The sequence below is a fragment of the Sceloporus occidentalis genome, unplaced genomic scaffold, assembly GCF_023333645.1.
Source record: "Sceloporus occidentalis isolate IW3139 unplaced genomic scaffold, rSceOcc1.0.p SCAF_1, whole genome shotgun sequence".
Classification (NCBI taxonomy): Eukaryota; Metazoa; Chordata; class Lepidosauria; order Squamata; family Phrynosomatidae; genus Sceloporus; species Sceloporus occidentalis.
In genome coordinates, this window is record NW_028316981.1 from 292620384 (window position 1) to 292633781 (window position 13398).

At 40.3% G+C, this 13398-nt stretch overlaps 1 protein-coding gene across 1 annotated transcript in view; it reads right to left on the minus strand.

Annotated features, from left to right (window-relative positions):
* Positions 1-12351, minus strand: part of NIM1K (NIM1 serine/threonine protein kinase) — a 47756-nt gene extending 35405 nt beyond the window's left edge. The window contains exon 1 of the mRNA XM_089513268.1: positions 12268-12351. The gene's annotated coding sequence lies outside the window, so the exon portion shown is untranslated. The remainder of the gene's footprint in view (positions 1-12267) is intronic.
* Between the last annotated feature and the right edge of the window lie 1047 nt (positions 12352-13398).

The window sequence follows — 13398 nt, forward strand, 5'->3', positions numbered from 1 at the left end:
GTGGGGTTAGAAAATACTATCCATTTCACAACCCCCAGTGAACTTGCCTGTGAAAAATACAGATTTTGTAAGTCTTTGAGGTTCACTTTGTTGGAAGAAAAACTATGCACAACAATATTTGTATCTTTCTAGCATGCAAACAGGAAAAATGTATACGTTTGAAAAATATACACAAGCATGTTTTAGTCAACATACCAATGCCCAAAAACTATATCCCCTTTTAAAAAAATGTTAATGTAAAAAACAGTACAAATTCACTTGCAACAACAGTAACAACAACAAAGTTTTACAATCAGTTGAAAAACAAAGACAGGGCAAGAATGCCGGCTTCCATTCCTTCAAGTTCTGCCTAACCCACACTCATTACAGCCTACCATCTTCCCATTTACTAACTTACCTAATGTTAAGTAAACTGAACCCCAACTGCAGCATTCACCATAAACTGCTGTGATCCAAGCTATAAAAAGTTTGAGCAGAAAAAGCCTCTGCGAAAGTGAATCTGGATCTTCTGTCTCTAAAATGCCAACTAAAGGTTGTTGCTTGAAAAGCCAAGCTTGAATGGAAATTCTAAGAGTGACGGTTGGTTTTTTTAAAGAGCAACTGAGTCTGCAAGCTAATACTGCATGACCGAAATTCTGAAATAGCCAAAGCTATTTTTACATCCATGTTAGTACAGTACTTCTGGTATTTCATTCACTGACTAATCCCATCCTGGATTTGCTTAATACTGTGCTTCATACCAGGCAGCCACAAGTTAACAATAAGTGTGTGGGAGCCTCCACTTTTATATCGAGGCAAGGCCAGGGCTGGATTTAGCAGTAAGCAGGCTAAGCACAAGTCCAGGGCTTCTGATATTTAGGGCAGAAATGGAAATTGTGTGGGCTTCCAAACATTGTTAGCCTGCAATACTCAGCATTCCTCACCATTGGCTTTGCTATCTAGAGGCTTGTCATCCAGCAACATCTGGTGGACTCCATGACACTTAATTACAAATTCTTTGAAGGAAAAATTCTTTGTGAGAACTGAGAGCCAGATAAATCCTATTTGTAAATACAATTTTAATTTATATACCACTTTTCTACTCAAAACTTTTAAAATAACGTACACTGTTAAACTAGGAAATAAAACATCACAATGACAGTCTAATATCTAAAGAGTAAATGTCAATAATGAAAGCCATTTTGGAATTTTAAAAAGTCTCTCTTAGAATAATAAAGAATAGTGCAGAAGTAAAACTGTTCTTATTTGGTTTTGCACCGTTCTTTTTTAATCATCCAATATTAAAGCACGAGAGAAATCCTTGCAGGTGGATGTGTTATTATTTTTTGAATAAAGATATCCCTTATACCAGTCTGTCTCAAGCTACTTGATGTGGGGGTACCAGCAAATTTTTCAGCACAGGATGCCAGGGATTGGTACCATATTTGTGCCCATTTATTATAACTGTTTCCTTCCTTCCTGAAAACTTGCTAGAGACTGGTACTTGTCATTGTACTATGAATTTGAGTAACATTGCCTTGTTGACAACACTTACTTTATGGGATGACACCCCCCACACACACCCGAGATATCATGGTTACTAGCCAGTCTTTGTTGAACAGGTAGCCAAGGCTGGATGATCAGTGGAATAAATGGAGCAAATGCCAGGGCTCAGGGCCCATCCTGCTGTTGGTACTACTCTCACTTGCTCTCTACTTGTAGTGCAATGTTAGTAGAGAAATTGGGGACTGGGAAGCTGTAGATCTTGTTAGAGAGGATGAATGTTGAGAGATTATTCTTGGAATGAAAGGCTTGTTAGAGCCTTTACCTCAGTGGACGAGAGCAGCAAGAACAAGTGCAAAAGCAGCTGTTTCTTCCAACAGATCTCTCCTTCCCGCAACATCCTTCCTCCAAGAATGGGAGAACTGGCCATCCATTTCCCAGCTGCAGACTGCGTGGGATAGTAGGTAACATTCAAAGGTATAGTCATGTTAGTCTGGAAAATCAGTATGCAAAGAGATTTTGCAGCACCTTTGAGACTAACTGAAAGGAAGAAGCTGGTAGCATGAACTTTCATAGACTTTAGCCTACTTCCTCAGATGCATGTTCTCCCCTCCAAGCATGTATCTGAGGAAGTAGGCTGAGGTCTACGAAAGCTCATGGTACCCACTTCTTTCTTTCATTTAGTCTCAAAAGTGCTACAAGATCCCTTTGTATATTAGATAACACATCACAGTTGATGCTTCCTAGATTTCAGCTTGGTTATACCAAATGGAATATAAAAAATGGAGGATGCCTAGACCTGCCACCTCCTTCAAGCCTGAAATGGAGTGACTTCTGCTCAGGGAAGGCACCACTGAGGAGGAGGAGGACGAAGAGGCAACCACCAACAACACACCTCACACATTTCAATACAAAGCTGGCATTCCAATAGAGTTACTTGCATAGATAAACAGAGGGGAATTCATTTTTGCATCCTTCCCAGGTTGCTAAAATGAGTACCTTGCTTGATGGGGGCAATTAGCTTACAGTTGTAAACCTCTTAGAGATTACTTAGAGTGGTATGAAGCAGTATATAAATGAAGCTACAACTGCTATTGCTATTGATACTGTGATCACCTTAATTCAGCCTAGCAGGTACCAATTCTTGTTAGCCAATCAGTCAAAGTTTTAAAACAGGTAGGGGCAATCTGCAGTCCTTCCCTTAGGGCCTGAACAGACAGGCCAAAATAAAGCTGCTTTGGGTAACTCTGGAGGTATGCTGTTTAAATGACACATGCATCTTAAGAGTCCAGAAGTTGCGACAAAGCTGTGCTTCAGACCTTAGGACTGGAACGTGGCTTTGGTGCAGCTTCCAGCCTCTTAGGATGCATGCATCATTTAAACAGCATACCTCCAAAGTGATCCAAAGTAGCTTTATTTTGACCTGTCTGTTCAGGCCGTTAATTTCAAAAGCTCCACACAAGTGATCTCTGAAAGCAGGTTGCTGATGAGGATAAAAAAAGGGGGGAGACAGCAGGAGGAGAAGAATGGGATGGGAGAAAGAGAAGGAGAGAAAGGCTGGGCTTGCCTTCAAATAATTTTCAGCTTATGGTGACCCTAAGGTGAAACCATCACAGGGTTTTCTTGGCAAGATTTGTTCAGAGGAGGATTGTTTTGCCATTGCCTTCTTCTAGGGCTGAGAGAGTGTGACTTGCCAAAGTTGTGCAATACCAGACACAATTGAAATCGTACTGTATTTTCAAAGAAATATTGATCAACGTGGTGATGAAGCTACCACTAGAACTATCAAAATGGACACTACAGTGGTCCCTTGTTATACGCTGGGGTTTGGTTCCAAGATCCACTGTGTATAACAAAATCCATGTATGCTCAAGTCCCATTAAATATAATGACATAACAAAATTATGTCCCTTTTAAAAAATGGAAAATCAAGGTTTGAGATTTGAAATGTATACTTTTTTTGAACATTTTCAAACTTTGTATGCTTGAATCCGTGTATAAAAAATCCGTGTATAAGAAGGGCCAACTGTACTTTCAGCTTTAGGAATGTAAAAAAAAATAGTGTGCGCGCACATGTGTGTATTATGTAAGAGATACACACACACACACACATATACTGTATATATGCTGTTGCAGTGTGGAAAATGAAAACAATTTTAAAAAATTAATAAACCCACCGTATGGTAGTTTCCAAGCTAGACAGTTTTCTTTAATAACAGCTTCTTCATGGCCAGGCAGACTTCTATGGCAATTTCTGCTGCTGTAGAAGCACCAATTCCAACCGAGAAGCCACCTTCTGATATAGCAGTGGGCTTGAAAGCCACCAAATGGTCAGTGCTACCCTCTCCTCCAGATGGGACTTTTGAGCCTTGACTCACTGCGCTGAAGCTCTGAATGCAAAATGTTTGCTAGATTGAAAAGTGTCTCTCGCCTCATGTGAAAGCTAGACATCCACATCTCGGCATCCCATTGTTGAAGCACTTCTTCTTGCCACCAATTCAACCGCTCACGAGGTCAAACCCACCAACGCAGGATACGAGGCCAAGTTGCTACCCAGGCTAGGCAATCTCACCTCTGGCAGCCAACAACAATGCTCTGGCCAAAGCACCCCTTCCATTGCACATTACGCACAAGGGATCTGGCAATACAAGCCCTTCGCCTTCTTCACTCCCTTTCCCTCTTCATTATGGACACAAGAGTGCACATAAAATCAATAAACAACTTCTTGGATGCCATCTTAAAACCTCACAAGCGGGTTACCAGAAGTTATCGGAGGTGAAAAGACAACAGAGTGATGACATCATACCCCAGCTAAAGAAATACACATGCACTACAGCAGGACAATATGAGAATGTACAGGGAGGGGAACTGAGTAGTCAGGGAGTTAAGACAAATCCAGATTCAAATCAACACTCAGCAATGAAGCTCATGCAGTGATCTTTGTTTGGCCAGCCATATTCTATAATGGTAACTTCTCTCACAGGGTTTTTGACAAATTAAAATTGGGAAGAGGGAGTATGTAGACTGCAACAAGTTCTTGGGATGAAAAGCACTTTATAAATATTGACGACTTTCTGCTGTCCCACTGCGATACTCTTCTTGAGTCCTTTATAACGAGCTTCACTTTAATGTAAACAATGTCCTGAATGTTTCACTATTCTATATGGACTGATTTGTCAGTTGTCTTTAATAGCTTAGTGAAATTACTGACCAAGGAAAATAAAAAGAAAGTAAGAAAACAGTGGTTTGAAAATGTTGCACATGTAATAAAGTTAAACAGAAATTAATTAAAGGATGGGGGAAAGGGCTCCAGTTTGGAGGGGAAAGGGGGGAAAACCTCTTGAACAGTAAACTGTAAACAATGCTAAATCCCAGCATATTTTTAGCTATAGGAATTTGTTTCATCTTGACAAAGAATGTTACATTTGAAGTGTTTTGTGTCCATAATAAAATAAAATCCATAACTTCTGTTCCCTATCTTGTTTCACATTTGTTTTTCTTCTTCCATGCTGTGATACTACAATGTACAAGGCTTCTGTTTTAGAGATGAACTACACAAGAAGGAAAACAAGAGGATGGGCAAGTCCTATTTAATATTGCAATCCAAATTTGTTTCTACAGGATGGAGTGGGGAATCCAGCCTTTACAAATGCATGAGTTTCTCTGTCCTTGTGTTTTCACGCAAGGCATAAGGCTGCTTCCAGGCAATCAAGAAAGCCACCCCTTTCATTATACTGCTGAACAAGCATTCAGAAGCCCATCAAGGTCTAAGTCACTGCAGGCCAAAAACACAAAAGAGCAGATGTAATCTGCCCTGGGAAGTTGGCCAATCCTGGATCTTTATATCTAAGCCCTAGATGGATGCAGGGAGAGTCAATGCACCTTCATTCTGACCTAGTGTGGCTTCAGCAGTAATAACATCCCACATAAATCAAGTGCAAATGTAAGGCAGAGGGGGAAAACACTGAGCAGCAAAGCAGGTGAAATATCATTGTTGCTATCAGCAATTTAACCCCCCCCCCCCATAGACACACATTAAATTGGAGACACCCACCCCATCCCACCCCTTAAATCAGAATAGGACTATCTGGTCTAGTTTGGCTTTGAGTTTGATACAGAAGAGATATTATCACACGGGGGCGGGATGTCATTGTCCCTCCCTCTCCCGTCCTTCCCGCGCGATTGCTGAAAGGACTTTCAGAGAACGTTGCATTTATCCAGACATTATCCTGTCTGGAAAGTGTGAGTGACAGTGATCACATGAAAGATTTTCATGTGACTTGTGCTGATCCTGTCATTGTCCCGGCATTGAAGTGGTATTGCCTGGCACTTTGCATTTGGGAGTTTGTGTTAATGCAATGCTGCTTCAATGACAGGATAATGGCAGGATCAGTGCTACGTTATTAAAGGCTTTCACACGATTGTTGTCATGGATGGGATAAGGTGGGGGGGGATGATCCCTTCCATATCCCGTCTGTGTGTGATAATCTCCAGAGTGAGAAACAGGACAAATTAAGAAAAAGCACACATGTAAGCAAGCCACTTTGTACTAAAATAAAAACAAGAACAGAACAAAAAATTTCCTGTACTAGAATAAAATAGGCCTGGCCTACTTAGGGTATATCCCACACTGCACAGCAATACAGTTTTGACAAAACTTTAACTGCCATGGTTTTAAACCTAAGGAATCCTGGTATTTGTAATTTAGGGAGATGTTTAGAACTGGCTGCTAAAGAGTTCAAATGCTGTTGTTCAAGGTAATGTCCTAAAGAATTGTAAGTCTTTAAAAAACTACAAATCTCAGCAATCCATAGGATCGGGCCAGTTAAATTAAACTGGTATGAAACTACTATAGTTGGGCAGAGTGGCTATACCTTTACTTTCCATAATCAAATGGAAGTGGCTGTGTTCAAGATGCTATGGTGATCAACAAGAGTCAAACTTCTTAGGCACAGCATTAAGGCAAGGGTTCCTGCCTAACCAAATACAGTGGGCCGTTGGTATCACTGGCGTTTGGTTCCAGGATCCCACCCACCCACCCATGGATACCAACATCTGTGGATGATCAAGTCCCATTATATATAATGGCACAGTAAAATGATGTCACTTATATAAAATGGCAAAATCAAGGTTTGTTTTTGTAATATATATATATATATATATTACAAAAACAAACCTTGATTTTGCCATTTTATATAAGTGACATCATTTTACTGTGCCATATATTTTTTTTCAAGCCATGGATGGTTGAATTTGTGGATGCAGAATCTGTGGATACAGAGAACCAACTGTAAAGCTGATTTCCCTGCTTCTGTTTATGTTGTATTGAAATGTTTGCGTAATTAACCCAATAATTTTGCATGTGTCATTCTAGACAACAATTCATGACACTATCTGTTGACGTGGATCACATAGAGCAAAATATATATCTTCAAAGGGTGTTAATTGCTTCACAGTCCCTGGTCTTGTAGCCTGATGTAAAACAAATGTGGATGCTGGTTATGGTATTGTTATTTGTAAAGCAGTTTCATCTTTGGAGGTAAACCCGAAAGCTAGCTTAGCAATATGTTGGCTTACTGGACCCTTTCCTGCTCTCCTTTTGCCAGCAGGCAAAGACTTTTTTGTTTAAGCAGATTTTTAATATGTAATCAGACACTGGGAGGCTTTTTATTGGGATATGCTTTTTCCTTGTTTAACTTTTGTATGCACTTTAATTAACACTATACTGTTATAAACAGTTTAAAAAGGATTGTTGGGCTTTAACTGATTCTTTTGTGAACTGCCTGAGTCCTACTATGGAGAAAACTGCCTGGTTTCCTTGCATTGAAGTTAAGTCTTAAGAGGAATGTATAAGGGAGTCAGTGCATTTCTCTGCAAATTCTGATAAACAAGACTGCCTCTTAACCAAAGCAGCCTTCATCTTTCCCTAATATCACAGGAAATTATCCCTCATCTCCATATTTAAGATTCATAAGGGAGATGAAAACGTGTGGCCCTTCAGATATTGCTGGATGGAAACCCCATCTGCACTGAATCCCTTATACATCCCTCAGTCATAAGCAATGATGGGAGTTGCAATCCAACATCATTTGGAAGATCACATGGTCTCCACCTCTGCTTCATAGCCTGCTCTGTACCAAAAGTGGAACAGTAGTCAACATGCTAACTTACAATGCAAAGTAAAAATTCATTTGTATTTCCTTATATTTTGCTCAATAATCCCTGACACACACAGGGATCGTCTTAAAAAGGTGTATCTTCCTTAACTTGAGAAAGTCAGTACGGTACTTAATGGACCAGTTAAATACCCCATACTCACACTTCCAACTGTTAACAGATGTGTATGTTAAAAACAGCACATCGATCGCAGCTTGTTTTGCTACATCTCTCCAAAGCTAAGTACATCTGGTTCATTCAGCCACAATTGTGAATGGATGGCTATTTAACATACAGAGCTGTGAGCTCTCTTAGAAAGGGATGGGTGAGCAGGAGAAACATAATAAAGAAATCAATCATTTGTATGCAATTACTGTGAAAGAGAGAGAAAGGAAAGTGGTCTCTTACTGGACTTCTAGCCACTGACTTGATTCTGCCCATTGTTCTGGAGAACATAAAGACTGGGGAAAGAGGAGGCAAGCTCAGTTCTACAGGCCTTCTACCAGTGCATTAACATGCAAATTGTCTGCCCTTCAGCCTCAAGGTTTAGACTCCTCCATGAGATTACAGCACAGGCTGCCACCATCACCACCTTAGAAAGAGCGTCTGAAAAATTCCCATAACCCTTGGAGAGTTCCCACAACCTTGTGCTTCTGCATATGCATGCACAGCAGCAAAAGGCAAGCTCTGAGGCAAAGCTGTGAGAGCAATTACTTAATTCTCCAGAGATTAGCCGCCTGCCTCATCCTGAGACTGTGTTATTCAAGAGAGAACAAAAAGAAAACCACCCATTAGGCCACTTTTTCGGTTATATGCACAGATATAAAGCATCGTCTTCCTCCAAAGTTAATCCTGCAATACTGGCCTCTCATGCCAACCAAACCTCATATGATGCACACTCCCATATGAGTGTGTGAGACTTAAATTTGATTATAACCTATTAAAAACCCCATTGAAAAACATAAAAGAGTCCATCAAACAGGTACTAGGAAAACTGTGGCAAATTCAACATTATGACTGAATAACCAAGAGATGGATTGGCATCAAATGACAGATCAGATGACTGGCATATAGCATACAATGGAAAACATTTTTAGGAAATATCAGTAACATACCAAGCCATTTTAGCAGATCCCCCACTAACTCTGTGCCAGGGGGATGTAAATCTTAAATTTCTTTTTACAGTACTTCCTGGCTTCACAAACATGAGGTGAAATTAATATCAGATAAAACTGTCTTCATTGGGATTATAAATTTCAGCGATACAGACAAATTTTCCTTGAGCATTTCGTTCAAGGCAATGTTTTTCAAACTATCATCAGGAAACACTACCTACATTGCTTTTTTTGTTGTGCAAGCTTTTTGCACTGTAAAAGTTACTGAGACTGGTTTCACCACATACAGCCAGTTCTTTACAACATGTGTAATTATGTATTACAGATGGAGATGAATACAGGTGAGCAAACTACTTTTATCTGCCATTTCTAAGACACCCTCCATGATCTGCTTGAACTTGCAAGGAACTCCATTGTATCCAGAATGCATGTGTGTTTTTTGCATGCACAACCATGGATGACATTAGACATACGTCTCTTTCCAAACATCTTGGCATTCTTATCTTTACAAAACCTGACTGAGCCAGGGTCCCAGAATATGCCATCTTCGTTTACCTTACTTGCTAACACCAGCTGTAGCAAACACTTTTTTCATGTAAAACAACTGATTGGAGCAATGTATATTACATTCCATGAAAAACCTGTGTCTGTACCATGCCTTCAACCACACCCTTTACATCATTTGTCTAACTTTTAAGTCCCACGAACAGAATAGCAAAATGTTCCTTGGTGACTTTCATTGCTGCTTAAACTGTGGATTAGAGCCAACCTCATCGCAAAGGCTTGCAACCTGCTCCTTATTTTAAGGAGTATTCATGAGCCTTATTTGTGCGATACTCCATAATTAAAGTGACATTTATTACAAGGAGATCACAAAACAGTTCTGACACACACAACATGTGATTTTTAGTCTCCTGTGTAACTTATTTTGGAGTTTGCAGGGCTGGCCGAAAACATGCAAATGGTGCACGCACATCCCTCCACCCATTCAAGCTAAAGTGTATATAGTACTCAAAAGCAGCACAGTTATTTTGGGACAGCAGACAAGAAACACCTCAAACACCTCTTCCCATTCCACCCAGGAAAAAATTATAATAATAACAATATTATATCTAACAGCTTGCTACCCTTTTCATAATGCCCCAAATTGCTGCTCCACCCAGGCTATCCATGGGAAGAGATGGGTAAGAAATAATAATAATAATAATAATAATAATAATCATTATTTATAGGGCTCTAGGAGTTTTTGGTCCCAAGTGGTCTGCCCTTCCAGATCTATTGGATGACAATTCCCAACACCCCCCGCTAGCATTACCAATGAGGAGGAGGATGGAGGATGTAGTACAAAACACTTGGAAGAGATACCATTTGGAGGAAGGGTGCAAAGAGAAAGAGAGAGACCCCCTTCCACACTCATTCTGTCTCCTTGCGTAGAAATAATGCAGTTTGCCACCACTTTAACTCCCATGACTCCATCCTACAGAAGCCTGTGATTTCTAGTTTTGTGAGGCTGAGAAGGCTGAAGACCCTGCAAAACTACAAATCCCACAGATCCACAGGGTGGTGCTATACTGCTTAGGGCTGCTACCACACTGCAGAAATAAAGCAGTTTGACACCACTTTAATAGCCATGACTCAATGCTATGTAATTCTGGGACCTGCAGTTTTGTGGGGCACCAGAGCTCTCTAACAGGGAAAACTACAAATCCCTGGATTAAAATCACAAAACTACAAATCCCTGGATTAAACAGCATTGAGCCATAGCAGTTAAAGTGATGCCGGACTGCTTTATTTCTGCAGTGTGAATGATAAAGTGGGGTCAAGCTGCATTATTTTTACAGTGCAGATGCACCCCTTCTTGGCACTCACAGACATCCAAAGGGACTCCAGTTTTCCCCATTTAACCCTCACAGCTAATTTGGGAGGTTATTGACTTCCAAGGAACCCTGCAAAGAACAATATTCATTGATAGCCATGTTGGCCACACAACAAAGTACACCAACATCCAAAACTCAAGAAACAGCAATACCTTTCTTCGGAAAAACCAAAATGCCCAATGCAAGCTTTCAAAGTTCCAATGGTTTCATCATCATCATCATCATCATCCACACACACACATATATATATTCTCCCATATGATTTTTAATACCTTGGCCTAACAAAGAAGCCAGTGGAGCTTTGAAAAGTTGCATCATGCATTTTGTACATTTTGGTTGGTCAAATAAAAGCATCACTCTTTAGTGCACTTTGGATGCTATGGTACTTTGCAAAGGAGGAGGAGCTCCAACCACATCTCTGCTGGAGACCGAGGCAAGAGAGAAGCCCCACTAGGCACCACTACCCCTGCTGTTGTTGTTGTGTGCCCTCCAAGCTTTTTCCAACTTATGGCAACCCAATCTGGGTGTTTTCTTGGCAAGATTTGTTCAGAGGGGTTTTGCCATTTCCATCCTCTGTGGCTGAGAGAGTGTGACTTGCTCAAGGTCCACCACTGGGTTTCAATGGCGCTGCTGGGACTCAAACCCTGGTCTCCAGAGTCTTGGGCTGCATCCGCAATGCAGAAATAATCCAGTCTGACACTATTTAAAGTGCCAAGGCTCAACACTATGGAGTTTTGGGAACTGTAGTTTTGCGAGACATTGAGCCTTCTCTGCCAGAGACAGTGGTTTCAATGTTGGATCATGACTCTGGAGATGAGTTCAAATCCCGACTCGAGCGTAAAAACCCACTGGCTGACCTTGGGCAAGTCACACTCTCTCGGCTTCAGCATTTGGAGATCTGCCCTGTGAACTGGCTGGACTCCAGAACTCTGCCACCTTTTCAAATTCTGCACAGCCATGAAACCCCTTGAAGGTAATTTCAGAGGCAATATGGTGTGTTACCTGTTTTTAACTGATTGTACGGACATCGCTGTGTAAATTTACAGCACTTTATACATAACGTATATGTATGACAGTTTTTCATGGGTTTTTTGGGCTATGAGGCCATGTTCTAGAAGAGTTTATTCCTGATGGCATCTGTGGCTGGCATCTTCAGAGAATGCTGGCATGGAAGAGAGTTGGGTATATAGTACTGTGTGACTCTAGGTCACATAGGAGATATATATATATATATATATATATATATACACACACACACACACACACACACACACACACGCCCCACCCATAATAATAATAATAGTACCCCACATAATATAGTGGTTTGAGCACTGGACTATGATTCTGGAGGCCAGGGTTCAAATCCCAGCTCTGCCACTGAAACGCACTGGGCGACCTTGGACAAGTCACACTCTCTCAGCCTCAGAGGATGGCAATAGCAATTCCCCCTTTCTGAAGAAACCTTGCCAAGAAAAACTCCAGGAGTCGGAAACTTGAAGCCAGACAACAGCAAAACTACAATTCCCAGAATCCCACAGCACTGAGCCATTGCAGTTAAAGCGGTGTCAAACTGGATTAATTCTGCAGTGCGGATGCAACCACAGCCTGACACCATGCTGGCTCCTCACCCTCATTACCTGCGGAGAAAAGGAACAAGGAGGAGGAAGAGGAGGCGATGATGCTACAGCTCCCTGCCGGGTCTTCACTGCAGAGGCAGCCAGATTCTGCAGCTGCCTCAGAGCCCTCCAGGCGCTACTGCCGCAAGCAAGCGGCGCCTGAAGGAGGGCAAGACCAGAGATAGCCAGCGCGGGGAAGAGGCTGACCAATCACCTCGCTTAGGGGGCGTGGTCTTGGAGAGCCTGGTCAATCCCCTTTCAGAGGGGGCGTGGTCCAAGGCAGGCGTTCGAACAGAGAGAGCGTTGGCTCGTTTCTATAGCAACCGGGGAGGCCTAGTGTGGCTGAGTGAAGCCTCTCTCCAAATCAGGGCAAGGGAATCCTGGGAATTGTAGTTTATTATTATTATTATTATTATTATTATTATTATTATTATTATATAATACAAATATTTAATAAATATTAGATGCAATTATTATTTTATATGGCCCTAAATAATAATAATAATTGTATATTATTATTAATAATAATATTTAATAATTATTAAATACAATTATTATGAATTTACACGGCCCTATACAATAATAATTGTATTAAATAATTATTATTAATTATATATAAAATAATAATATTTAATAACTAAATAATTAGTTTACTATTATTTTAATAATAATAAACTAATTATTAATAAAATACTTATTTAATTATTATTAAATATTTATCATTATTATATAAATAATAATAATAATAATAATAATAATAATAATAATAAATATTTAACAATTATTTAATACAGTTATTATTGTATAGCCCCATGGCCCTATACAATAATAATTGTATTTAATTATTATTATTATTATTATTATTATTATTATTAAATTATAATATCAGGATTGCCTAGCACTGAGCCAGGGCTGGTAAAGCGGTCTCAAACTAGATTATTTCTGCAGTGTGTTTTGGGCTTTAGGCAGACAGGCAGAAACCAATATAAATCCCAGAAGGCAGCCATAGCAGTTAAAGTGCAATAATACCACTATAAAGGCCTAGTGTGATATTGGCTGATGCCGCCACAGCAGGGCAGGAGCAATCCTGTTTGGCACTGCTTTAACTGCCACAGTAGTTTAAGCTGGGGTTTGTTTTATAAAGTATTTATT